Source organism: Anopheles darlingi, chromosome 3 (assembly GCF_943734745.1).
Source record: "Anopheles darlingi chromosome 3, idAnoDarlMG_H_01, whole genome shotgun sequence".
Taxonomy (NCBI): Eukaryota; Metazoa; Arthropoda; class Insecta; order Diptera; family Culicidae; genus Anopheles; species Anopheles darlingi.
Genome location: NC_064875.1, coordinates 39,849,055 through 39,875,938, shown reverse-complemented (window position 1 = coordinate 39,875,938; position 26,884 = coordinate 39,849,055). Strand labels below are relative to the sequence as shown.

At 48.4% G+C, this 26,884-nt stretch overlaps 1 protein-coding gene across 2 annotated transcripts in view; it reads right to left on the bottom strand.

Moving 5' to 3' along the window:
- LOC125957707 (uncharacterized) overlaps nt 1–26,884 on the bottom strand; it is a 74,517-nt gene that overhangs the window by 37,096 nt on the left and 10,537 nt on the right. The window lies entirely within an intron of this gene.

Here is a 26,884-nt window from a genome sequence, read left to right as displayed (position 1 = left end):
AGAGGAACTTGCCTACGAGGGAGGATTGCGTTGTGGTATTGCGTGGCCAGATTTGTGTTGAGGGTGCGCGCCCCGTCTGTAAGCGATGGAAACGAAAGGAGGATAGCAGCTTTCCTGCATTTTTTCGAAGGATTCTTTCTTGAGCAAATTGCTCATGCTTTAGCCACTTCGGTCACTTTTTACTTTGGATCGTGTGCTCATTATGGAGAATTATCGAAAAAGAATGTTTGTTTATGGCAGAAGATTTTAATATTTTAGTAGAAGAATCCCCTTTTCATGTTCATCTTCTGGCTTATGTTCATACGTTGGCAGCTTCTAGTGATTAGCATAATAAATATTCATTCTTTTCAGATATCGGGCGCCACCTACTAAAAAACAGACAATACAAGGCAAGGAAATAAAGATCGATAGACGGATTTCTGACATTGATTGTATTGACGAAACACAACACAGGCTGACATGTAGTAGACCTGAATCGCAAACAACTAAGGCAAAGAACAATCAGAACATACAGATTAAATACGAGAAATAGCGAAACTGTGCACCTTCGAATATGTCTTTGAATGCAACTAGAATGATGGTTTTTCGCGCTCAGAGTGGAAACAGATCCGTAGGAGAAAAGATCACTCCTTGACTACAGATGAAAATACGCTCACATGTAAACTATTGTACTGTGATTTAAGACTGTCTGGATTACTGAATGATTTATCTACCCTCAACTAATGGTTGATTAGCTCTCCTTGTGGCACCAACTATTTGAACTATCCATCTGGATTCCGATTTACTCTAGGGTCTAGTATCACGCCCATGCTCCAAGAATAGTTAGCACCTAGTTTTTGTCTACTCGGAGTGTATTTATAATGGGGAGCATGTTCTAACAACCATCTACAGCATCCTGCAGACAGACGAGAGATCGGTTTTGTCTCAAATTATATGTACGATCTTTAAAAAATAAGCAAAAAGTAACATAGACACGAAATACATGCCTGGCGTGGAATAATAATATTAATTCCCATTTTAATACCAGCAGTATCAGAACTATACAGCAAATATCAGAAACAAATAAAATACAACAAATATCAGAAATATACTCATATATTCTAATTCTACTAGAGTATCAAACTCCTTGTCCAGGATATAAGAATTTACTGACAACTCTGTTTTGAAAAAAGAATGATCGGTCGTTTTGTAAAGATCAATTCTTTGAAGCAATTAGTGGAAATAGCGTTAAATTGAAGCAGCTGCTTTATTAAAATTAACAAAGTGTTGAGGCACGTAGTAAATTTAGATGATGAATTCAAATTTCCTCAGTCAGCTTTATTTCTAGATGTTTTTGTAGGGCTATAGTACATTTATTCGTAATAGATTATAGTCTGGACAAGGCTTTGTCGTATAATGAGTAAGCCTCTGGACCAGATCAGCAAAAAGACTCAGTTTTCAGTCTCAGATCTACAAAACTGTGTTGGTGCAATTGAAGATGGAAAGGAAACCATCATAAATGGCTTCCAAATTGTCATTTCTCAGAATACGTCGCATTCGATCGGAGCCCTCGATTACCTTTCCCCGCACGATGGAGGCGCCTGGCGTTTTGTAAGTTTTCGTATTTCAAGCACCTCACCATTGTACCCAAATACACCGAACCTAAGGGATAAACATTAATAAATGATAATTTCTCACCCGCCCCACCCCGGCGACGAGACAATCACCATATTGTCCCTTGTATGCAAATCAATGCTCGAAGTGATTGAATGTGCCCGATAGTGCAGCCCAGAGTCGACGAACGGACGGACGGTTTTATTGCGATCGCACCAACCACAACCCAGCACCCTCTGGACCACAACATCCTCCCACGGGCCGCAAAGCAATTTCTGTTTAATCCACGATAAATTGCGGCGATTATTTCCTTCAATTCAATTTGCCAAATGCGTGGACCCGAATCCGAATCCTGGCCACCACCTCATAACCTCGACCTACACACACACATACAAACTGTAGCCAAAACGATGCCAAAGCGAACATCAAAAGGCAGTGCGCGGCACTGTAAACAGATAAGTTACTCACTCGCGACGACGAAATCACCGAAAATTCGGTAAAAAGAAGGTAACGGTGGTGGTAGTGATGGTGGTGGTTGGTGCGCCGGGCAAGTGTGTCAAAATGATGCATTTGCATCGCTTGCCAGCACAGACGCTCACTCCGCCAGAGCAAGACGCAATCAATGTCCGCGGCCAGTGGGTGTTGGTCGAAGGCGTAACCAGCGAAACCTGTACGACTGGCCGGAGAGCGAGAGAGAGAGAGAGAGAGAGAGAGAGAGAGAGAGAGAGAGAGAGCCACTTTGCTGGCTGTATGCATGTCACGTTTCGTACGCAAATGAATCTGGCAACCACCTTTCCTCCTTCTGCGCGCTTTGGTGGTTGCCAAATGGTCCCGCAAACGAAGAAGAAACAACATAAAACGGTCGACGGGAGGCAGTCGATGGGTTTCTGCAGCTGGCGGTCGTTTTGAATCGGCGCAACAGTCGTCGGCGTATCGCATCGATCACCATTTTATGAGCCGCTCGTTATGATGCACTTTTCGGATGCGCGTCCCCTCGTGTGCCAGTATTTGGCCTTTGGTTTCTTTTGGCCGTTTCTTGGTTCGTTGTCGCTGTTGCATTCCCGCCACTCATTCGCCAACCAGCTACAAATTCATTAAAAGGAAATTTAAATTCATCATCGCTCTGCATTACCGGTGACTACCATTCGGGGGTTTGGGTCATAAATTAATTGAAATGTTGCTCCAGCTACAGCGTTCCATCCGCCAGCCAGCCAGCAAGCCAGCGGAACAACCACGGGCGGAGTCGTCGTAAAGCCACGATGTTTATGCTGCGTTAATCGTTGCTTGCCCCTTCCCCGTTTATCGCACAGTTTTGGAACGTTCCATTGACAAACCGTGCCAGCGCAAACGGTGCAACGGAGTCAGAGTGCGGGCGCACGAAATGGCGGTAATCAATTTGAGAATTTGGCCCTTGCACTGGTCGCAACGTGCTAATCATCAAACCGGTGACCATGTTTCGGTTGTAGCCATGGCAACCGGCTAGCTAGCGCACGTTCCTAGCCGGGGCTAATGCTGAACAATGCCGTTGCGCGCGAAGTCGCCAAAGATTTACGAGCTAATCGACAAATCATCGATTGTTATTGGAATGTTAATGCACTTTCGGTGCACCGCGCGATGCACCGCGCTCGATCGGGTCGTTTGCGCATCGCGCCCGCCACAGACACAGACGCGACAGACAGACAGCAAAAGGCGTACGATGACTTTTGCTTCTGGCTTGCTGGGCACAAGCAGAATTGCAATTCCGAGTCCCCGAGCGGGAGCAAGTGGGAGGAGGAGTAGGGGCAGCATAAAAAGCCAAGTTTTATTGACCATAAACGTAGCCATCAGCCCGGTTACAGAATTGGCTCTCGTGCGTACTGTTCCGCTGGTTGCTGGTGCTGCTGTCTGGTACGTGAAAATGGTTGTTTGTGTCGTGCTGAGCGTGGATGGCTTGAGCGGATGGCTTGCGGCTTCGATCAAATTAAATAATCGAATTGCGCTGCGTGAGTATGGCGTGCTGCTGCTGCTGCTGCTCTGGCTTTGGTCGCACGATTTCGTGAGAATACACACCACGCACACACAATAACGGTGAGCTATGCGGTGAGATAATTTATGACTCCATCGGGAGGTGATACTCAAGCATACCATTTTTGAGATTGAAAGTGGAGAAAGAGGAAGTACTACTGACCATGCAGATCATGTTCGGTGTTGTGATGATGAGTGCTTCATAAGTAAGAGAATGGCGATGTTTTTTTTTTTATAAAATAGAAATCGCAGTGATGGAATCCTTGCAATAACTCCCAGAACAAATTGATTGTTATTTTTGTTTGTAGACAACGGTATCAAACCATTTCGAGCAGAATTTTTCGATAGCTTGTTTCTCTAGCATAGTAGATCATATAAAACGTTAATAAATGCGTAGATCCTTTGCGAGGATCGGTGATTTCAAGAGTTTCCGCAAAAAATGAATGGATGACGCTTACAAGTGGATAGTGAGTGCATTCAATGAGGTTCCGCTAATACTATCCGCTCTAAGCTTGTTCACAAACGTTTAAAGTTATCAACGTTGCTGGTCTCAACTATAATATATAATTTTGGCTAACATTACGCTCTTCGTGTATTATGCTGGTGAACTTTATAACCTTTACTTATTATTTCCCCTTATTGACTTAGTTGTAAAGAGCATTAAATCAAACTAGAAAATCATTATGTGAAGTCTAACATTACTGCCTAATTAACTGTTACTGAAATCCAAATGAGAAGAAATGCACTTTCCCGATTACGGTCATATCTTTTGCCATCCCTTTAACGTGCCAATCATAACTTTGACTTGAGCGTTTGTATGCATGAATTTCATATCTTGAAAGACTATGCTGATTTGTTCTTTTGGTGATGTACAGTGTGTACCTGCTCAAACTTCACCTTAACTAAGAAAACCATTGAACAATTATTCTTTTCATTCTGAATGATGAACAAAATCGGCCAAAAGCTCGGCGAAAAGGTTACAATAGCAATTTTCAGTTAAAAGCTGTCAAAAAGTTGTTGAAAGATCGTTGCTATTGAGGCCGAGCATGTTTAAGATGAAACAAACTTTCTTCCAGATTTCAGGTTGCTTTGGTTTGCTCTTATTTAGCGTAGTTGGAAATTCGTTCTGATGAATTGTCAAAATGTGTGGGTTTTAAAAAAGTACCTACGCAGGATTTCTATAAACCATTCCTTGGGTGCTGCTAATGACCTTGGTATTACGTTCTTAAGTTATCATTAGTCAAGTAAATCATCGCATGATGAAGCCAACTACACTTATCACTAGCATTTCCTCACGGAACGTCTCCACGTGATGCTTAGTGATGAGCGCGATATACAGTAGGTGCCAACCACAAAATTGCTGGTAGCAACAAAGCAGCGTAGCGCAGAGAATGGACGAACGCCACGCGGCAAGACACCGTACAATAAAATTGGTTTTAATTAAGTTCCACCACACGACGGTACCACCCGGCACAATGGTGTACACACAGGACACAATATGATGTAAACTGATACGAACCGATGGCGATGGCGCGATGAGCATTCCCATTCCCGGTCCCTTCTACTTGCATTGCTGCTCCTGCTGTTGCTGGCGTGGCTGGCTACTGACCACTAGAGAAGGGCTCCAATCAGTGTAATCAACATCAACAGTATAATCATTATTATCAACCTCATCAACCAACAGTAGCAATAGCGGTAGCCAGAGCATCTCCCGTTGGTCGCATCTTGGCAGCATTGTCATTCGGTGTGCATAGGGAGCTGGTACTCCAGAGAGAGGGAGATAGAGACTCGAGCGCACAATGTCCATTCTTTTGTTGGTTATTATAGACATCATAATTGAAAAAGTACAACTCAATAATCATCAGATCGCTGCTGCGTGGCGCGACGACCGCAACGACGATCGCAACGACAACCACAACGACGACGACGACGACGAAGATGAGGATGGATTCCAAAGCACAGCTGGCGCGTTTCCTGGCCGAAGCAGCGGGACATCGAGCCGAGTGCGAGTGACCGCTCCTGCAGCAACAGCTGCGTTGCAATCTCGCCACTGCCCGTCGTCTGTCGCTTGGCCTGGCATCGCCGGGCACATTGCAACGCGCACCGGCACGCGACGGTGTCGTCGTCGCGGTCGTCTAGGAACGGAGCGACGGAGAGTGCCCTTTTTGGGGCGGCTGGCACCACACCGGAGCCACAGAGCCGCAGCGGCCAGGAATGCGAACCGTCATGCCATTCCCATGGCAATGGCGGTTGCACGGGCGTGCAGTAGATTAGCAAGGATCGTGCTTTGGCACGCTCGTCACGGTTCGTGGTATCACGTGTGCGTGTGCCCCGTACCACTCTAGGCATTCCATAACGGCCATTAGTAAGAGTGGTCCAGGTCCAGACCCAGGCGCAGGTTCGCGATCGCGGTCACGCTTGATCATCATCCACGTCCGTCGCGGATAGCCGCTGCTGTTGCTGCTGCTGCTGAGAAATTGAATTAGCTCTCAGCTCTCGACCGCCGGCCAGGCCAATCCGGTGGCCAATCCAGCGTGGTCAGCGTGGAAAATTTAATAATGATTGAGCCCAGCAGGACTTTCTGGTAGTGGAGTCAGTAGCAGCGGTGTTGTTGTTGTTTTTGTTGTTCGCCCTTCGATTGCTGTCCTGCATCTTAATGCGAGCTGCGTCGCGGTTTCTTTGCGTGGCGACGATCTCTGTCCAGCGGATCGGAACGGAAAGGGTTTCCCGCTTTTTTCTTCGGCGAGCGAACGAACCGAACCGTTTTTACTACTGATGCTGCCGCTGCTGATCATTTCTAAATTCATCTCAGCAGCCCGGCGGTGCAAAAAGCAAAATGGTGGCCAATTAAAATCGATTTCATAAACGGCCTGTCATGTGCGCTGGCGACGACGACGCGCTGCGCAGACAGAATATTAAAAGTGCGAGATAGAGAGAGAGAGATCTCGTCTTACCACCCCACCTTCCCTCCACACACGCCCGCCCGTTACACCCCGAAATGGGGCGAACAAGCATAATTAGGCCGTAGCGTACCGAATGCACCACCGGATGCGAGCAAGGACACTTATGCTTATCATTTATTATTTGACAGTCGCGACTAGCGGAGCACCACCGGCGTCCTTAACGCGGTGTAATGGGTTTTACGCGTCTTTCACTCCAGTAAGTAAGTGTCACCGAACGGCCGACCACGTTGTGTACTGAATGGTGTATTTCGAATGTGGCACACACACACGGTGGTGGTTGCCTGTGAGAAGAAGGGCGCCGCCATGCTGGATTACACCTGAGCTCGCTGGCGCTGGCTGCTGGCAGCTTACACAACAATGCGCCAAAACTGCATTAGCAGGAGACCGCGACCGATACATCTTTCAGCAGTCAGCAGTAGCAGCTTTCAACGTCAACGTCAACGTTCGTCCTCCTTTCCTCTCACTCTCTCTCTCTCTCAAACACTGATCGAAAGCAAGGAGCTTCGCTTGAGCGATCTGGGATTTTCTGGAAATGCATTGTTGCTACAGGAGGAGAGAAGACCGTGAAAGGGGGACGTTAAGTGTATTTTGCTGTGGTCCTTTGGTGCATTAAGGCTTCAGCGAAGGGGGAGGGGGTTGGATTTTGGAAGCCAAAAAGCTCCTTTAGCGGGAACAGGTAGGCGCGGTCCACCGTCGGTGCATTAGAAGGGTTCCTCGAATGCACTCAAACCGATTCCACTAATCCACAACAATAAAACGGTAATCCATTGTGTACGGACAGCATTGCATGCATGCAGGTGCCATTCGCGATTTCAATGCTCGTCCACAGGACGCATACAAGAAGACGTTTTTGAAACGTTTGTTATGTTCAATCCTTGTGTGTGTGTGTGTGTCCTCCGGAACCCAGTAAGTAAAGTGAAGTGTTTCGATTGTCGATATTGGATCGGAACAGGGAGTACGACGACAAACGTTGAAGAAGGTACCAGGTTTCGGTTCGCTTACGTGACGTACGGTACTGCCTTTACACGGAGCACGTCAGGCCACGTCAGCATCCATGCAAACTCACGCCATGCACCCCACGATGCAATAGGAACCGCGAGCGCAACAGAAAGAGGGAGAGAGACAGAGATGGATGCAAATCGTAAAACCGACGGCCATAATAGAATCAGTTATGCACAAACCATGTAAACCCGGGCCGATGCTGGGCGGGATGCACCACCGTCGTGTATTCGTCCTGCGACGACGACGACGACGACCAGCACCACGAAAGTTGAACGAACGAACGAGCACCGCAGCACCCGCTCGTCGGTGGAGTGTTGTAAATTGAGTTTCGTAGTTCCAGGCGGCTTCGCAGACCAGCGCCATTGGCTGGCATTACTTTCACTGTCCACGTGGCCTGATTTGACTTCGGTTTCGGGCGCGAGGCAAAAGGTTAGTAGAGAAGCAACAGCAGCAGCAGCAGCAGCAGCCGGAGCATTGAATGCCAGAGAGTAAAATCGATGCCACCCATCGGTCGGCAGTAAGTCAATGGTTCAATCTACAGCTGCTGCTGATGCTGCTGCTGTTGCTGCTACTCCAAACTTCCTAAAGGGAGTCTGCAGGAAGCTGGTGCTGGGCGTGTGGTAAGCCAATAAAAACAAGACGCCCTCGAGACGCCCTGCAACCCCGTTGGTTGGTGCTCGCGTTCGTTAGCATATTGACAGTGTGATGAGTAAATTATGTTTACACACACCACACCAGACACTTGGGTGGGGTACTGGATGGATGGTGGTAGTGGTGGTGATGGAGGCAGGCACATAACAGTGCCCGAGTTCGCTCGCACCAGGGTGCTCTCGTAGTAAATTCGCTTCTCGGAAGCGGCTACGATAGCAACAGGTGGTGGCTGGTTGGCTCGATAGGCTGACGGCCCTTTACCGAAACGGTTGTTGGATGCTGACGCGGTCGTGTGTTGCGCGTCGTCCCCACGGTTTTGTGCACGACGACGCACGATCTCCGGCAAAGGGGTAGATGCCCTGAATGGGATGCTGTATGATGCTGTTAACGGCGTCGCGTCGCGAAACCTGAGATTTGTTTTCGCAATCTTTGACGCTCGGTTTAGTATACACTTTTCCTTTGTGATATGGAAGCTAATATCTGAGAAACATTCAAAACAACTGATGGGCATTCGGCGGGGAGTTGCTTGCATTAGCTTCAAGCTTGGATCTTGGGTTATTGTTTTTTAAATACTTTTATCCGCTGACCGGGAGCGGGAAAGTGATATCGTTTATTTATTTCATAACATTCCAATGAACGCATTTTGCTTTTCTATTCACGTAAATGATAGTATACATCTAAATTTACGTTCGCATACTCAACTTCTTAACTTTAATCTTTTAATTTCTCTTATCAAAACAATTAAATGGCATTTGAAGACTTCTCTTGGTTATTGCTTTGCCATAAGTTTCATGGCTGTCTACAAACCGTTTTCTTGTTTGCTCATCAGTTCTAGTAGATATTCCTAAGCAAAATATCCTTTAGCTACAAATTTTGAATGGTTTAACGGACATCGAGTCACTCATCAGTTTTCTTACCTCACGAAAGTAATTACTATTTGTCTAATCACACTGTATCCATAAATAACTGGGATAACAGCTAATTTGAGGCTATGGGCTTGACAACTCATTGAACTCATGCGAACAATGTTTTGTTCTGGTATACTTCGATAATGAATAATATTTTATCCCAAAACAAAGCATGGTGAGAAATGAGTGCATTTTCAGTCATCGCCACTTCCGGTTGCAGATCGTTAAAGCTCAACGTTTCGGATCCAATACATTAGTTTATGTTTCTCTGATTCGATTCCAACAGCTTCCTTTTTACCAGCGGTTTTGCTAATATTTAAAGTTGCAAAAACCATATCAAATATCAATATATCAAAAACATGTCGGTTATTCAATTAATGAACAAAGATCGGAAGCTGTGCTGTTAGAATTTCAACGTCTTGTCTTCCGCCCCTATTAATTTTGAAGTAATGTTGATAATCGATTAATGACCATTTAACACAACAACATTGTCTTTGGAAAACGATCAGATCATCTTTTAAAGGGGATCTTTTAGACGATAGCTTCATTAAACAATGTCGCATCCCATGTTGTTCCCATCTCGCTAGCCACATTGTGCTACACTGTGCTACTCCGAGCAGCTGCGTGATGAACGTCATAAATCAATTTGAAATCATTTCATTCGGTTCCCACGGGTTCTCGAGTGCCAATTCGCCAAACGAACTGCATCGAGGAAGCTCGGCCCCAAAGAAGCTGCCAGCATCTTCTGTGCTACCGTACTAGGAACTTGCCAAAAAATGCTCAACGCGTTGGTTGAGTTGGCTACCTTATGGTCCACCGTTCCCTACACCGTTTTCGTGTCGCGCACTCATCGTGTGACAAGGTCATTTGACTCTTTTAATAGCCAGCTCGGTTTTGTGGAGCAGTTGCGGGGAGAGGGGTGCATGGCAAAACGATGAGTTAACGAGCATGCTCACGTGCAGGTCTTGTATGTGTGTGTGTGCTTTAGTCTTTTCATCGCGCGCGCGAAATCATGGCGCTACCGGTCTCCGGTGTCGCAGAGCGCATCGCAGAAGAAGAAAACCCCGCAGCTTTTAATGAGCGAAATAGAGATGTTTATCTTAAATCGTGAACGAACGATTTCCGCCCTTTCGGAGCGCCCCTGGGTTGGCCACAAGACGCATGTTCCTCCTTCTCCCCACTCCCTTTATGTGATGCCATTGCCACTACCGAACGCTGAATGAGAGATGATCATCGTACTGCTTGCACCGCTCGAGGAACCGCGTCCGAGGAACCGGCCTCTAATCGCTTGTCTAACACACACACACAGGTTTGCGTTTGCGCCTTCCGAGATGAATTATTACTAAGCCGTTCTCTCCTGTTTCCTGTGTCGGCTCGCGGATAATCACTTCATCCCGGGCCCGGGCCTGGGCCCGGGGCTCGCCGGCATTTGCAGGCTTGAACCAGACTCTAAAGAACCGGCCACCGGACACTGACGACAAACATTAAATTTAAATTAGAAATTTGTTTTTACTGCGTTCATCCGCTTTGCATATCGACGCGTGGTACAAGCGGTCGTATCGGTGATAATCTTTTCTCAGCCCTGACCAGGCCAGACCAAGCCATGTCAGGCCGGTTCGTCGGTCAAAAGCTGGTTCGAAACGTTTAAATCGCTGGCGGCCACTAAAAAACACACAAACCAGCAGCAGCAGCAGCGGCCCGGTCCAGGTCCCCTTGGGTGCGCCACATGATTAGAATAATTGTTTGGTCCACCAGCACTAGCAGCAGCACTAGCAACGAACCGGTCCGGTCAGCGGGAGATTTTTATTTATTTTTATCGACCTGGAATCGACATTTTTGCCCCCCCGCCCGATCGGACCCCGGCACCAGACGACACGACGACGCACGCTGCTCGTATCGATATCCACTAGCAGCAGTAGCAGCAGCAGTAGCAACAGCAGCAACATTGGTTGGCAAGCGGCAAGCGATAATTGCATAACGCATGTCTTATTGATATTCGATTTATTTATTCAAATTCCAACCATTTTAACGGTGACCCACACACACACACACACGCGCGTGCACGCGTTACACCCGCCTATCACGAGAAAACAGCGAGAAATCGGATCGCGCTCGATCGACATGGTAACCGTTAATTTGAAACAAATTGCCGCCGCCACCGCCACCGCCACCAGACGACGAACGGAGCGGCCGGCCAGCCGCGTGACTGGTTGCTGCTGGTTGGTCCCAAAGGTGTTACCATAACAGACCAGCACCGTCGTCACCGTCGTGCTGATAGGCGATGCGATCGAACATAATTGGGGCCGCCACCGATCGCCACCGACGCCACCGCCGATCGCCACCGATGTTCAAATTATGGCGATCGTTTATCCAGGTTGACTTTAGGTGCGAAATAGTATATTTAATAATTAGCTGCATTAAGTGTTGGTAAGTGCTGTTGCTTCGGTCTGTCTGGCGGCTCTTTTCCTTTTTCCCGCTTTTCTTCTTGCGCTTGATTAGCATAATGGTTTGGACGAGCTTGAGGTTGCCGCGAGCCGCGACATGACTGGTTTAGACACATGAGTAACCATGGCGACGGCCGGCGACGACCACCAGAGACCAGACCAGGCTACCTCGATCCTGAGCCGGACGATCCGCTGTCATCCGCTGTGATCGAAGATGGAAGTGGTCTTTGGACTGGATTGAGGGGAGCGATTGAGATGTTGTGAAGTGAAGCGCGTGTGTGTGTGTGTGTGTGTGGGTGTGTGTGTGTGCCAGTACCTAACGATGTACGGTATCGAGGAGCAAACGGTGCAAAATGGTGCGTTGATCATTAAAATGTATTGCGCTGTAGCGCAAGAAGCAGCATAAGGCACATCAAGCAAAATGAGAATAATTGCAAGAGAGGGAGAGAGAGCAAAACGAAGCAATCCATCCATGAAGCGTCGACAATAATACGTTGAATCTCGGCGAAGAACACCGAGAATGCAATTCACCGATTAATGCCATTCGTGTGCGCGCGTGCAAAAAAGAAAGAAAGCAAAAAAATCGAAGAAACCAGATGAACCGAAATCCGCCGAAAAAATTCTCGCGAAACACTCCAGACAAACGTATCCTGCACCGGTGGCGGTGGCGACGACGACGACGACGACGACGACGACGATCGTCAAACTTCCGTCGATGCAAATTCAATAAAATAAATAAAATCAAGACCACCTCCACATACACTCCTCGCATCTCGCATCCGTCGACCACGACGGCGCGGCGCATCGCGACGATAACGAACCCGCCGCCCCACACCGCCGTGGATCAGACTCTGGGATGGGGGGATACCTTCACCAAAAAGGAGAAGAGTAAACCATGTCACGTCACTGTCTAGCGCTTAGCACACCGTCGCCCTCCCTTCCCATCCGAGGGGGGCGAGGGAAGCGGATTGAATCACCGTCTGGAAGACGAAATATTTCAAGGTCACCGGTCACCCGGTAAAACCCACCACCACCACCATCACCAACAACATTAGCGCCCGTGGTGCAGTCTGTGACGATGGTGAATATTGCAGAAAGAGCTGCTGCTGTCTGCGAGAGAGAGAGACAGAAGGGTGTAGGAGGAGAAAAGGGGAACCAACATTTGGACAAACCAAAAGCGAAGCCCTTGGGCTGCAGTCCGACCGACCGTCCGACCGTTCGTCCGTTCGTCTGGTTGGCTCGTGGACTCTGTCTGTCACCGATCACCGAGAACCTCCGATATTGCTCACGGCGAGTGCATGTTGGGGATGTTGTCTTAGGTGGAGAATATGGGGAAGGAGCAGTGGAGACGTCTTTATCGCTCGATTGTTAGCTTATGAAGCCGCTTTTCGGCGTGCTTCGTGTTTGGTGATTCGTCCGTTCGTTCGTTCGTTCGGTGCACAGTCTTTTGGTCTGTGGTTGACACCTTTGCTAAGGATGTGTCCTGTTGGGGTGGAGGAGCTGCGGTGGAGGAACATAAAGAATCAATTGAGAGATGGGGGCGCAGAGACACTACTGCACCGAGGATACTAAGAAGCTTACGAGGAGGCCAGTCAAGAAGTCGTAAACTACTTCGATTTCGACGTGGCTGAAGTCGAACGAATATCATTGTTGGGCTCAGAAGGCCATGCTTCGTCATGCTTAGAAACTCCAAAATCACTAGAAAGTTGCACCACTTTGATGTTGCTTGCCACGTACAGGGTGTCCCAGTGTATGTTAATCGGCCATTTTTAACAAGCTTGTAACGCCAACAGGGTACTTTCTACCGAAAAGACTTACACAAATTTTATGATCTTTTTGGAAATTATCTTATTGCAAAATATGGTACTTCATGACATTTTTATAGCATTATTCAGCTTCGAGGTTTGTACTTTGAAAACGTTTAAGAAGTTCAGGTTCGGTAATATATTGAGCTCACTAAGCTGCAGAACACCATTAGAAGCGGAAGAAGTGACGAATCGCGAAAAGGAGTAAATTTCCCCTGGATGTAAAGAGATGATGCTGAATTTGAAACAAACCAGAAATATCTAATGACTACATCGTTTGACGACTTTTATGGTGACGAGCTGCGGTCAAGATAAGCAAAAATCATTTTATCTAGCATCTGGTGACATACTGATACACGAATCTGCACAAGGCGTTCGAAACGTATCGTAAGTTATAGTCGGAGGAAAACGAAAAGATAAATTAATAGTATTCAACCTGTCAATTTATGCAGAAATAATTATAAAAGGTTTTTTTTTAATATTTACTTTCTTATGCTTCCGATTTGTGGGAAGATCAATAAAATTGGAAGCAAGAGACTAAGGCGCACAGAGCAAGGAAGACCATGCCATGGTTGGCGGAAAATTTAACCGATATCATAGTGTACCAATATCTTTACCGAATCTTGACAAATTTATCACTTTTCAATGGCATTGCATACTGTAATCAAAAAAGTACAAAATATATGGTGCGACCGCAAAGAAGTCATAAAACGTTTGGACAAATTTATCAAAGCAAAAGACGACAAATATTCACCAAATTGAAGGAATACACTTTTGAAATGTGCAGTACTGATGGTTGAATTTGGATGATCCGTTTGACGCGATTTACTTTTAATGACACCTAGTCTGGGACACTCTGTATAGTAAGCCATGGCATTGGCATGCTACTTCAAGCTACGATACTCCCAAATCACTAAAAAGTTTCAACTACTTTGATGCTCCATCTTCCACGCGATACCGACTGTACCGACATTGAACATGTCGTGCTGCTCAACATCAGGTTCGGTAATGTCAACCGAAAAACCCGCCACAACAACAGCACCAAACAACAAAACAAAACCTCGCCCCGAAAAAATGGCCCCGGCAAAAAATGGCACAAAAACGGGTGCGTCGTCGTCGTCGTCTCGGTAGCGTGACATCGTGTTCGCGTACGCGATGAATGCATCGCCGCCAGTGGCCGCCCCATGGCATGCCGGCGAAGGTGGCAACAGCAGCAGTTAAATCGGACGATTTAACACCACAGCACGACAGCTCGCGACGAACACAAATGGAGAACTCCGAAAAGCGTGGAACGAAGGCAGGAATGAGGGAGGGTAAAAAAATGTAAATTTATGTTGCCACACACCAAAACACTGTGACACTGCGTGCGGGGTGTGTGTGTGTAATGCTGCGTGTGATCTGCGGGTTCAAACTCGTGCACACGACACAGAGAGAGAGAGGAAGAGGGAGAAGGAGAGAAATTCCGTGTCCGCGTCCAGTAATGAGGTCAGCCGATAAACGGTTACAGTACAGGTTCTGTCCGTTATCAAACACCGCGATCTTTGACTACTCTTGAAGTTTATCTTGAACTTGAACTCCCGCTTCATCTTCTCCGACTTCTTGCAAGGAATCTTCCTCGAACGAAGATGCCAAGGGTGACCGTGGCCCTGGCTTGGGTCGCTTCGGTCGGCCACGCAGTGCACGCCGCCGCGGTCAGGCTGTGCAAACATTAATTTCTGCCAACAACAGTCTTGCCGATGAGCCGTTCGGTTGTGTGTTCAGCGTTGCAAGCGCAAGCGTACCGCTTACCCCTCCTCTTCCTCCTCCCACAAGACACGAGACAAGCTCGTCAATAAACGCGGTTTCTGTTCCGCTTGTCGCTGATCCCGCTCCCTCAGTCCCCCATCCCCTTTGCTGCCAAACGTCAGTGAAACGAAAACCGCGACGACGGGCGCGCGATTATTATTCGGTCACCATTCCGGGGGGGAGGAAAAAACAGGGGGGAGGCATACACACACAGACACACGAAAAACGACGTCCTCTCTCGAAACGGAAGGCGACCTTGAAACTGCATCTCCACGTCGCCACCGCCTGCGTGCTGCATCCTATTACGCGATGCAATCGACGCGACGGGACGGAACCACGACGACACGTACATTACTGTGCGCCCACTCCGTCGTCACAAACCGAAACAGCCTCCGGCCCGGACCCCGGGGCCGGAGCAAATAAAAATACATCTGCAGCATCTTTCCTCCCTCGCTCCGTCCGCACATTTATCGGCATGTATCGCGCTGCATCACTTTTTTTTATAGCAAGGTGTTTGAAAGAGAGAAAGAAAAAGAGAGACAGAGAGAGAGAGAGAGCGATACAATTGTAAATGCGGCACGCGCGCCCCGAGCCTGGGGATGAGGGTTTGTGACGACGATATTGCGTTGGCGTTGGCAAAACGTTCAGGGATCAGGGGATGCCCATTACCTTTTGGCATTCGTTTTTCTTTTTTAGGGAAGATCGAGAGAGTGTAGTGAGTGAGATAAGCATACGCGTACAAACGCACAACAATCTTTTTACTTTCACGAACTGACGGGACCGAAACGAAACCGAAAACGCCGTGAAAGGATTCAATTCCGTCATTCAGCTTAGCATCAGTAAATGTCATTCATGGGGGAACAGTGTGTTGAGCATTGCATTGGATACGGATTAGGAACTCGTCAAAAGTCAAAACACTGTCCTTAAGTAACGATCGCTGTTGATGGTTTGCAGAATGGCATTTTAAATAGATGCTCACCGAGTTCGGGTTTTTTGCTGTCAACATACACTTCATGTGCTGAAGCATTGTGGAATCGATGCACCGGCGTAAATGTGAAATAAAGGTGTAGCTAGACTGGGGTAGTATGTCGGAATACGAGCTTTAGCATTTACAAAATTAAGACCAAAAGTTGAATACTATTAACGAATTGATGAACAACAATTTGCACATCAGAAATGTAAGTAAACTATGATCCGGTTCAATAATCGGAAACACATTGAAATGAACAAAACCATCCATGGACTTGAACCTTTGCGTGATCCTTGCTTTTAACGACAAAATCAGTTAAAAACATCTGGACAGGAGATCTTTGAACACATGATCTTTGGGATTGTGACTAAGACCAATAAAGAAAATTGTTCCCCGTTGAAAATTGTTTGCTAAACAAAGCGAAATAAACGAAATCTATACGGCCAACAGACAAGGTCGCGATATGCTTATAGCATGCAACAGGATGAACATTAAAAAACTAGTAAAAATAAAGCCAATTTTCTGTACAAATAAGAATCCAGATCGAAGTATTAATTAAAATCAAATAAACTATCAAAACAAACAAACGAAAACAATTTCTCTGAAATATGTTTATCAAACATGAAGCTTTAAAAACTCTTTTTAAACGTGGTTTCATACAAATGACTAACCAAATAAACCAACTAACTAGCAGCATTCATTGTGTTTTGAAATAAAATGTAAAATATCGTTTCTTGAAATGCAATAAAAATTCTTATATTCATAACAAAAGGGATACTTTTATAGCATTGAATTCATGTATTCAAATTCTATTTTATTTCTTTCTAGTCAAGTCAAGTCAAGTAGAAACTGGTCCATTTGTAATTTCAATGCTGAAACCGTCCATGGCTAGTTCGTCTTGGAATACAACACTGGACCTGCTAATTCCATTAACCATCGCTGCTCATCGTAGTTAAAATCTTGATGTTGACCACTACATCCTCTAGCGATCCCAAAAGTGAGTTTGATGTAATCTTTTGAGCTTCATGCAGATGTCATTTCCCCATTTGCACCGACGTGCACTTGTTACCTACGGAACCTTCGGCGCCATAAAGTACCGTTTCGTGTACGAATGTGTGGTCGTCTAATGCAAAACTCTCCACTTCCTCTTCCGCCAGCCACTGGGGCAATTTGGAAACTTTTGCTTACAATTCCATTAAAATGCTAATTTAGTCAAGATCGAGAGCGAGAATGGAGAGAGCTACAGCCACAGCCAAACCGTCGAACACTTGTGGCATCATCAGTCAGTCCGTTGCTTTAGTAGCTTGAACGATAAGACAAGCTTGTATCCAGCATTCGAAGCATCGTCCCTTCTTCTTCTTTCCAAAAACCAACACACACACAGAGGCGTATGCTAGGAGCGTAGATGAAATGCCCGCTATGACCGAATGCGAAGCGCTACGACTACGACGACGACGACGACGTCGGCGGTCGACGAACATGGATTCTCATTTCCGGTAACATCTTATATGCACGTTCGTCTGTACGTGTTACTATGTGTGCTGCGTGTGTGTGTGTGTGTGTTGGAGAAGGATTGAAAGTTACCACGGTGTTCTAGAGCACTAACCAACTCCGCGACGACCACAAATATAGCCGATGGCAGCTGGTTCAGCGGAAAGGAAGGAAAACTCCGTCGTCCCCTTCGGCGCACGAGCGACCAAAAGGCGCTTATCGCTTTTCCCCACTGAACTAGTTTTGAACCGTATACGGAGCAAAGCGCGCACGGCTTCCTCGCGTGCCACTGTTCCGGTCACTCCTTCTCCCGTTCTGTTCTGTTCTGTTCGCTGTTTGATATTGCCGCAGTCACCAACCCCAGAGGCCAGCGCGTGAACTACCGCCACAGGGCAGGGGGGAAGCGTGCGAGTTCAGTGGAACTCGCCCCGCGCCACTAATGATGATGGCGTTATGTGAGGAAGCTGAAATTAGGGCAATATTTCACTGCTCGTCGTCCTACTGCAGCCACACGTTGAGGTAGGTTCGTTCCTTCGTTCGTCCGTCCGTTCGTTCGTCGGTTTCGTGTCTAAGTGGCGGATTCCTCGCCTGCCACAGAACGCGCGGGTACGTGAACGGATTCACGCCAAGTGGCTCGCCGGATACTACTTGACGCATCGTTGCCAGTGCATCAACTCTTCTGATGCCGTCTCTGTCCCTGTCTCTCTTTAGGATTATGGCGGAAGGTCATCAAAAGAATCCAGCAGCAGCAGTAGCTGCTTGACCTCATCAGAGCATTCTCGTGGCCACCGACACGCACACGCAAGGGAGAGGGGGGTAGTTCCTTAAGCAGAAACATCGTTTAAAGCCAAAACATCTTGTAAAATGACGTAAATAGTGTTCCCCGCCTGCTCCGTTCGCTTCGCTACGAATTTACAATCCACGGCGAGGACGCATCCCGCGATCGTCGTCGTGGTCGTCGACGGCACCAAAATAATACTCGCGACGTAACGCAAGTCCGCAAGATGCAAAACATCTTGTACGTACAAGGGAGCAAAACATAAAAGACGCAGACGACGTCGTGCAGCACGTCGGCGACCGTCGTCGGCGTTGCACTTAGTACTACTCTCCCCTCAGTGGATCCAGTTCCATGGCGGGGGCCGCGGTGCGATGCACTTTAACGATTGACTCACGACTCGCTGCTGCTGCTGCTGCTGCTGCTGCTCGCTGCCCAGGACAGTAGGTAGTGGGTGAGCGCGTGCCACATTTGCCACGCAATGGTTGCGTTACGTCTGCTGCTGTTTTATCGTGGTCGATGCACTTGCGGCCGCCACGAGATGGCCACCGGGAATGCGGGGTGGGAGAAAGGGTTCAATGAATTTGTTTTCTGTTCCTGCGGTGCTGTTCCTCCTGCTGCGTGTTTTGTGTGCGGTTCAACGACGGCGACGACGAAGACGACGCTGGTGTAGAATTAATTAAAATCTGTCGAGGGGATTGAGGATATGGAAGCGAGGAAATGGTGACCTCATACCCGACAGCCTAGGATAGGGCAATGGGCTCTCTCTCTCTCTGTAAATGCTTATCAGGTTTCAGCGAGACTAGTGAAAGGTGTGTGTTCCTTTAGGGTTATTAGGATGAGCTGCTGTGAGCGAATTCGCCGAAGTCTGCGTCTTTTATCGAAGCGAGGAAGCAAGTCTGGAAGGAGACTGCGAAATATGTCTGATCATAGTAATTGATATCCATCGATTCCATCGATCAGCAAATCTCTTACTAGCTAAAAATAACACAAACTAGCTTTTCTAGGAACTACTTTGTGAAGGATAAATATGCTCGAAGTAGGATAAATAGATTTTCGTTTGATAAAGAGAGCATTAATCGCAAATAAAACAGCGAGCACGAATAAACGGGCCGCAGCAACAGGTTTCCAGCAGGGGTACTGACTGGCCAATGGAATTAACATGCTGACCATTAAACAACTGAAACCGGAGATATTACACGGGACGTTGGGCGCTCGTTGATGTGTTCGTTAATTCGCCTGACGACGGACCAGCGCTACTAAACCAATCCAATTTTAGAACTGTAGAAACTGATACCGCATCAAATCAGATTTTCGTTGGAAGAAGCATCGTTGAACCGTTATGAATGGATGTCCGGGCTTTGTGCCGGGTTTCTGTGAACAGCACGCAATGCAATGCCCTAGCTGGTGCTAGGTGGTGCAGGTTTCATGGAAATCTTTTATCTTTTCATTTTCAAATGTGAAGAGGAGATCGTAAAGTAATGAATAGAACAGAATGGAGAGGTACATGGTGTCTCATTAGTAAAATGAAAAAAACTGTTGCTGTAGTTCAAACCCGTTTTTTATCATTCCTACGATACAACATCATCAAGTTCATTCTATAGTTGATTCTAAACTGCAACAAACAAACAAACAGCAGAATCACTCCGTAATTCACTCCGTAAAAGTCCGTAATTTTTTTTATCAACTACACTCTTCATGAAAATACGATGTCAAGAACGCATCTTCGAGAAATGGATCTCCTATTTACAAAATCAGGGTCAGCGAACCCACAGAGGTATCATTTGTAGCACAGGCCTTGCTTGCCATGCTAAAAGTTTCCTGTTCTAGGTTACCGCACCGTACAGTATTCAGTTTCATTGAAACGTACGACCGAAGGATGCGCCTTGTTGCCACTACCAAAATACTCATGTAGACTCATGTTTTCACTTTAAGAATATGTTTATCAAAACTGGCGTAAAGTTCAAACCACTAAACGCGATTGCTCCAGATATCATGACTGCTGCGGAATAGTGAATAAGGAACTTTCACTTTATGTTCTCTAGGACATATTGACGTGTCCAGCCAACATGAGTCTCCAGATACACAAATGCCATACTAAGATCTGTAAACAAATCCTAGAAAGTGAGTTAAATATTATTGCCATGCAACTCACATGAAACACTTTGTATCTTTTTGCAAGATGCGGTATTGAACAAATAAAGTCTCACTTCGGCTCAAAATTCGGCTGAGGTACAGTAAAAACTGCCCTTTACACCCCCCACGCCCTCGTGAATGGTCTTAGGCAATAGATTAGCATTAAATGTACAGTTATTAAACGAATTTCATGAAATATGGTAGGTTTTTTTTGTAGGTTTTTCTTGCCAAGATTTTTTCCAAACACCCCAACGACAACAAGCTTACGCAACTAGAACTTCGCAAAGAAATTATGATCAAAGCAAGCGCGGGAAAATAAGGAAATTAAACCCGCTATCCAAACATATGTTTCGTTATGTCGTTCACAATGTATTGTATTTAATTCCGAATAAAATATACAACTACTACTATTACTTTGTATCTTTTTAAATATCAACTAGTTTCCTTCAAACATATTATTCCTCGTCCATTACGTCATAGAACCGCACACACACAATCGCAACAAAACACCAAAACACGTGTCTACCCTCCAAATGTGACGTCTTTCTGATGAGTGCATTTGCAATCCCTTCCCTCCCAATTCCGTGCGTATCCGAATCAACGGGTCGGATCGATGACAGCCAACACCCGTCCCCGCGTGTCCCCTGGCACCCAAAACCGTTCCCTCCGGGGAGTGCGCCGCCATCGACAGCAAAAGCATGAAGAATTTATCAATAAACCAGTATATTTATAATGCGCCGGACGCCGGCTTTTCGGCTCCGGAGGGAAACAACATCGAAGAGAGGACCGGCGGCCGACCGGGCGGAAGGGTCCGAGGCACGCTTTCGGCCGCCGCTGCTGCTGCTGCTGCATACCAGACGGTGGAGTAAATATTTAAATTTCGTCTTCTTTCTCGAGATCTGGAAACCACGAACCGCACGCCGCTCCCTCTAGCTCCTAGTCCTGCCAGCCACCACCACCACCGCGCTGCCAGACAGACCAAGCTCATCCCAGACAAGCAGATATCTTGACGGTGGTGGCGGTGGTGGTAGTGGCCTTTCGGCCCCTTACCCCGGTCGAACGGTCAAACGTAACGTAGCTGGCGTGCGGCGATGCGGCCACCCCTCGCATTCCGGCTAACTCGCGCGTGAGGCGGAGGAAGAGAAGGAGGAGGAGGATTTCGCGTAACAAAACCCCCCCTTGGTATGCCGGGCAAAAAGGAAGGCAGAGAAGACGGAGGGGGAGCAGGGGAGCAGGAAAAAAGGAAAAATCCCGACGACCGCTGCCCGGCCGAAAATCCTCCCTCCCCAAAAAACCCCGAAACCGACGTCTGGTGGTGGTGGTGAGGTGAAGGAAAATACCTTTTTTTATATTTTGTTTTTGTTTGGCAAAGACGCCCGGCGTGTGTGTGTATTAAAGCGCAATCCCAAGGTCTTTCGATCGTCCCCGGGGAAGGGAGAAAGCGGGGGAAAAGAGGAGAGACCAGAACAGTGCAGACTGAAGGTCTGCGGCGTGCGTACGTAACCTTCACCCAGACGAGTGACCGTGAAAACTTCATTCTCATCACCATCATCAACCATCCGCCGGCCTTCCTTCCTGTCTGCCTGCCTGCCTGCCTCCCTGGTTGCTGCCAGCTCGAGCCAGGACCACCTGAGCCAGACACACACACACCGAGCACCGGTGGAAAGCGCCACGGGTACGGGATGAAACGGATGGCGCGAAGTGACGCGCTGACTTCCGTCCTTCTTCTCGCGGTACACGACGACGACGCCGTTGGTGGTGGTGGTGCGTAATTGTATTAGCGGCGGCCACCATCACGGTACCCACGGTGGTCTGGCCCACAGTCTGCAAGCGAGAGAGAGAGCCACCGAATGATGTCAACACCGAGCCAGCCAGCCAGCCAGCCAGCCACCACGAGGCAGGCGGATTAGGGGTTGGACGGATTTCCGGCGCTACTTTTAGCGGCCTGTCTGGAGTGTCGCGCCCGTGAAATGTGCACGACGCAAGTGGTGATGGTGGAGGCCACTCCTCAAAAAAGAACGTGGATCAAAGAAGAATGGAGCGAACGAACGAACGAACGAGAGACCGTCCGCGAAAAGAAAAAACAAATCCGGCCCCAAAAAAGGACTCACCGCACCCTTAGTGCGCGCGCCAGGTCGATGTAAGACATTTTATAGCTCCCCCCTCAGGTTTCGGTGACGGCGATGGTGACGTCGTAGAGGACAGGGGTGGGGGCGAGTTCCAAAATAAAAAAAGGAAAAACTCAAGGAAAAGCCCCGCAGCGGTGCAACCTTTTCGTTCGCCGGAGTTTTTCTCGTCGTCTTTTTGGGGCCGCAAGTCGTCGTCGTCGTCGTCCTGGCCTGGAGCCAGCACCTTTCCGATGGCGTTTCATGTGCAGCGAGGAATGGTAGAAAGGGAACGGTGGTAGAGACGGTTGCATTCCTATAACCCTCTTGAATGGACCATCGTCATCGTCGTCGTCGTCGTCGTTGTGAGGTTATGGTGACGGCGTCGTGTTTTTCCGTCGTGATTTCGCATACCAGAAGGGAACCGGGGGTTTAAATATTTACTCCTCCAGTTATCTGGCCTGCTAGGACTGTAATTTGCAGGACAGGGATCTCGTCTCGCAGTCGTTCGGTTGCAGAGTAGCCTACTGCGACTGCTGTCCTCACGACTGGGGTTATAGGTTAACAACGGAACTGGGAGGTTATAGTGCAAGTGGGTGGGGGGGTTGTGCGGTGCAGCACCGCAACTGTTGATCCACCCGCCCATCAGTCACTCTGCATCTAATGGACAACGCGGCGCCATCAATAGGCCATTCGCACGCAGTGTTTTGACAGTTGGACAATCTGCGGGTTGATCTACATTTAACCCAGTTACCGGGGCTGCATGCTAATGATGATGATGGTCTGTCCCCGGCCGTCTTCCAGCTCCACGCGCTCACATACTCTCGCTCCTATCCTATCTCACTCACTCTCTTTCTCTCTCTTTCTCTTTCTGAGCATGATGGATGATGGCCATTAAACTTCCGACGACGACTCCGAGCGCTGGCCTATATTTACTGCTAGCGGTGGGGTGCTAAGGTGGGCATGTCGTCGGTCTCGGTGCGATTGATCGACGGGATTCTCGAACCACTGGGGGGGAATGACGCGCTAGTACCAGCAGAGTGTCTCCTTGGAGTGTGTGACTTGTGTGGATCTGCAATGAGTCGTACTATTTCGCAATAAATAACAAATCCTAAAACCATCATCATCATCATCATTTCGTGTGATTTGGCAAAGGAACGCCATTTTCAGTGGTTGCTTCGATTTTGTCTACACCTCCTTGCGTCCTGCACCAAACTCAACATCGTTCGTTGCCGGATCGTTTAAAACCAACGAGCATTAAATGCTAACTCCGTTTCAATAACCATAATAAACCCGATCTACAAAAGGTGCGGCATGAAAATGGGTTTCCATTTTAAACTGCTTTCTGGCACACCAAGCGGAGCACACCGCCAATCAAAACAATCTGGTCCTCGGGATCGCGGGTGAGGTTCGCGTTATTGCGTGAAAATTCCCGTGGCCAGCGGGATCGCTGAAGCTCGCTTGGAGATGAAAGGAATGTGCACGCATTCAACAACACGTCAACTACTCGTAAACCACCAGAAGACCTCTCATCGCGACCGGCTGCCATGACCAGCAGGAATGGCCACCAGAACGCACAAACTGGCGGCGTCGTTGGAACCCTTGGTTTTTGCTTGCTTCCCGGTTCTCTTGGCGCACTAGCACCACACACACGGGCGCGGTTGCATAAGTGCTCCAGGCACAGTCCGAGCGAGAGAGAGTCAGTGCACTCTGTCTGTGTTGCACCAGCGCGTTAATCTTCGCGGGCAAATCGCGGCGTTACCGGCGGTCGGACCGGCTGCTTATGTTCGTTCTTGACTCCACGCATACGGACCCCGTTTAAGGTTATCCACCGGCCAGCATCTTGACACGCTGCGTCGCCTCGCGTCGCGCCAGTAATTTGCGAGACGAGAGAGAGAGAGAGAGACTCCGCACTGCACCATGATAAACCCTCATTAATGTTGCTTCTTCGCGGATGACGCGCGCGCGCGCGTTATATACTGAAAATTGGCTTTCGTACGTCTTAACACTGGCCCCCGGGGGGGGGGGGGGGGGGGGGGGGGGGGGGGGGGGGGGGGGTGCCAAGAAAGAACACTATCTCTAGTTCCGACTCCGATCTCCGATAGGAGATAAATAGCAAAAAAGGGAGCCCTCCTTGTACCAGCCTCAGGCACTCTGCCGGTATTCGCGGTGGTGGTGGCCGATCGAAGCGCATTCGAGTGGTAGGTAAAATGGATAAAGACCCTTTTGCTTTTACCCGACGGCGGCGGCGGCGGCGGCAGCAGCGGCGGCGGCAGCAGCAGCGGCGGCCCAACCAGGACCAGACGGCGATCGCGTTACATTGATCGCGCGGCGCAGCGGAAAGCATAAAACATTGGCGTCGCGTACTCGGGCACCTCCGGACTCACTATCAGATCGCAATGCAATGCGCTGCACCGGAAGTACCGACCACAGTACCGGCTGCTGCTGTGGCCGTGATAATCACATACAAATTTCCTGCCATAAATAATAGTGCCTCATAAATAAATTCCTTGAAACAGGCGCCCCTATTCTAGGCATCTCCAGCATAATCTAGCCTCTGTTCTAGTGTGGAACCTTGTAGCGAAGGAAGGATTATGAGCACGCGCCCCCCGGGGGGAGGCAGTAGTGTTCTAGACAGGCAGACCTTTGATTGAGATAAAATCCGTTAGCTTGACGCTACTTAAGATGATCCCTTTAAGTCGTTTAGATCGCGTTTGAAGATCGCGTTTACGTCAAGGGTAGCAACGCTACCCGGTTCTCGCAATTGCCGTGATTACGTATTTTGTCGTCGCAAGCAACATTATCGATCATAAATCCTTTTCGACAGCTTCGATCACGCTGAAGACGCTCCCAGATGCACGGCCCATCTCGGCAACCGTTTTGCGGTAATGCGTCGCATCCACGACGATCTCCCGGTTGGTGGTTCAAGGTTGTGAACGCCCGCGTGTTACCCCCGTTTTGGAGGGCAGTACGCCCTTGACTGGCCACTTACCAGCGCCCCCAAAAACTGACGCAGTAGCACAAGCAGTGTGTGTGGGTTGCGAGCAAAACTGTCAGCAATTTGTCGCTTGTCGTGCTCCAGCGATGGCGTTAAGCAGCGTCCACGGTGTCTCTGGCACAGTGTCAAGGTCGTGTGTCGAGTGCGGTGATTAGAGCGTTACAGAACCGGGACTCGTTGACGGGTAACGCCAACAGTGACGTACGTGTTGGAGTGCGAACATTTACAACATCCGCAGCTGCTGCTGCTGTCCATGGCACGACACCGCAAAAAAATGGAGGAGAAATTTGAATCCACCGCGGTGCCCGATGTGCTTAGATGCTCGATGCTCCGTTTCTAAATATAATTGCAACGACGCTGACGGGTCGCCGCGGTCGCTGTCCGGTGCAACGGATGCAGCTGCTTCCAGGCTGCGTGTGTCGATGGTGAAAAGGTGGTTCATATTCGTTCATGCTCTCTCTCTCCCTTTTTCTCTAGTTATTTAAGGCTTCTGAGCGGTTAATGCGCAATGGTCTTGAAATTGGAGGCAGGAGAGGTCGCCACGGTGTCCTTGCTTTGCGGAACGATCTATGCTTAATGCATCATTAATCGTTGAGCAATCGCCAACCTGACGACAACGCGATCAACGCGAGGATCGTGGGCAATGCACTGCGATTTCGTCAGTTCCAGAAGTGCCCCCGAGGATACCGAAAAATGATTTACTAACAACGAGTGTTTCCAGTTTCTGATGCTGCTGCTGCTGCTGCTGCTGTTCCCGGTCCTAGGAGCATAAATCACCAATCAACAGCCCCTCGAGCCGCGTTCGGGCTATGAAATCAATCTGCTTAGGATTGCTTCATCTCGGGCGCGTGCGCGCGCGCGCACTATAAATCATGACAATAATATGTGTACAACACACACACACACAGAAGTGGCGAAACAGGTATACTAACTGTCTGACTGCCGGCTGATCCAGCATTCGCGCGTAGTAGACACCCAAGCACCCAACCAAGAGACCTATCCACAGGACACAAGCAGCCGACCAGCCCACCGAATGCAAAGTAAATCACTTCACCCTTGCGCCTTACGCCTTACGATTCGATTGGCATTCAATTAATTAACTCGCTCCCCGTCCGCCGATCGTCGATCGAACGCCGATCTAACGTGCTGTAAATGAGGGTTGATTTTTCGATAGAACTCGCGGTTCCACCGACAACGGCAACGAACCAACCAACCTTTCGGCACCGTTTGGAATGCCGCTCCCTGTCTGGTCTC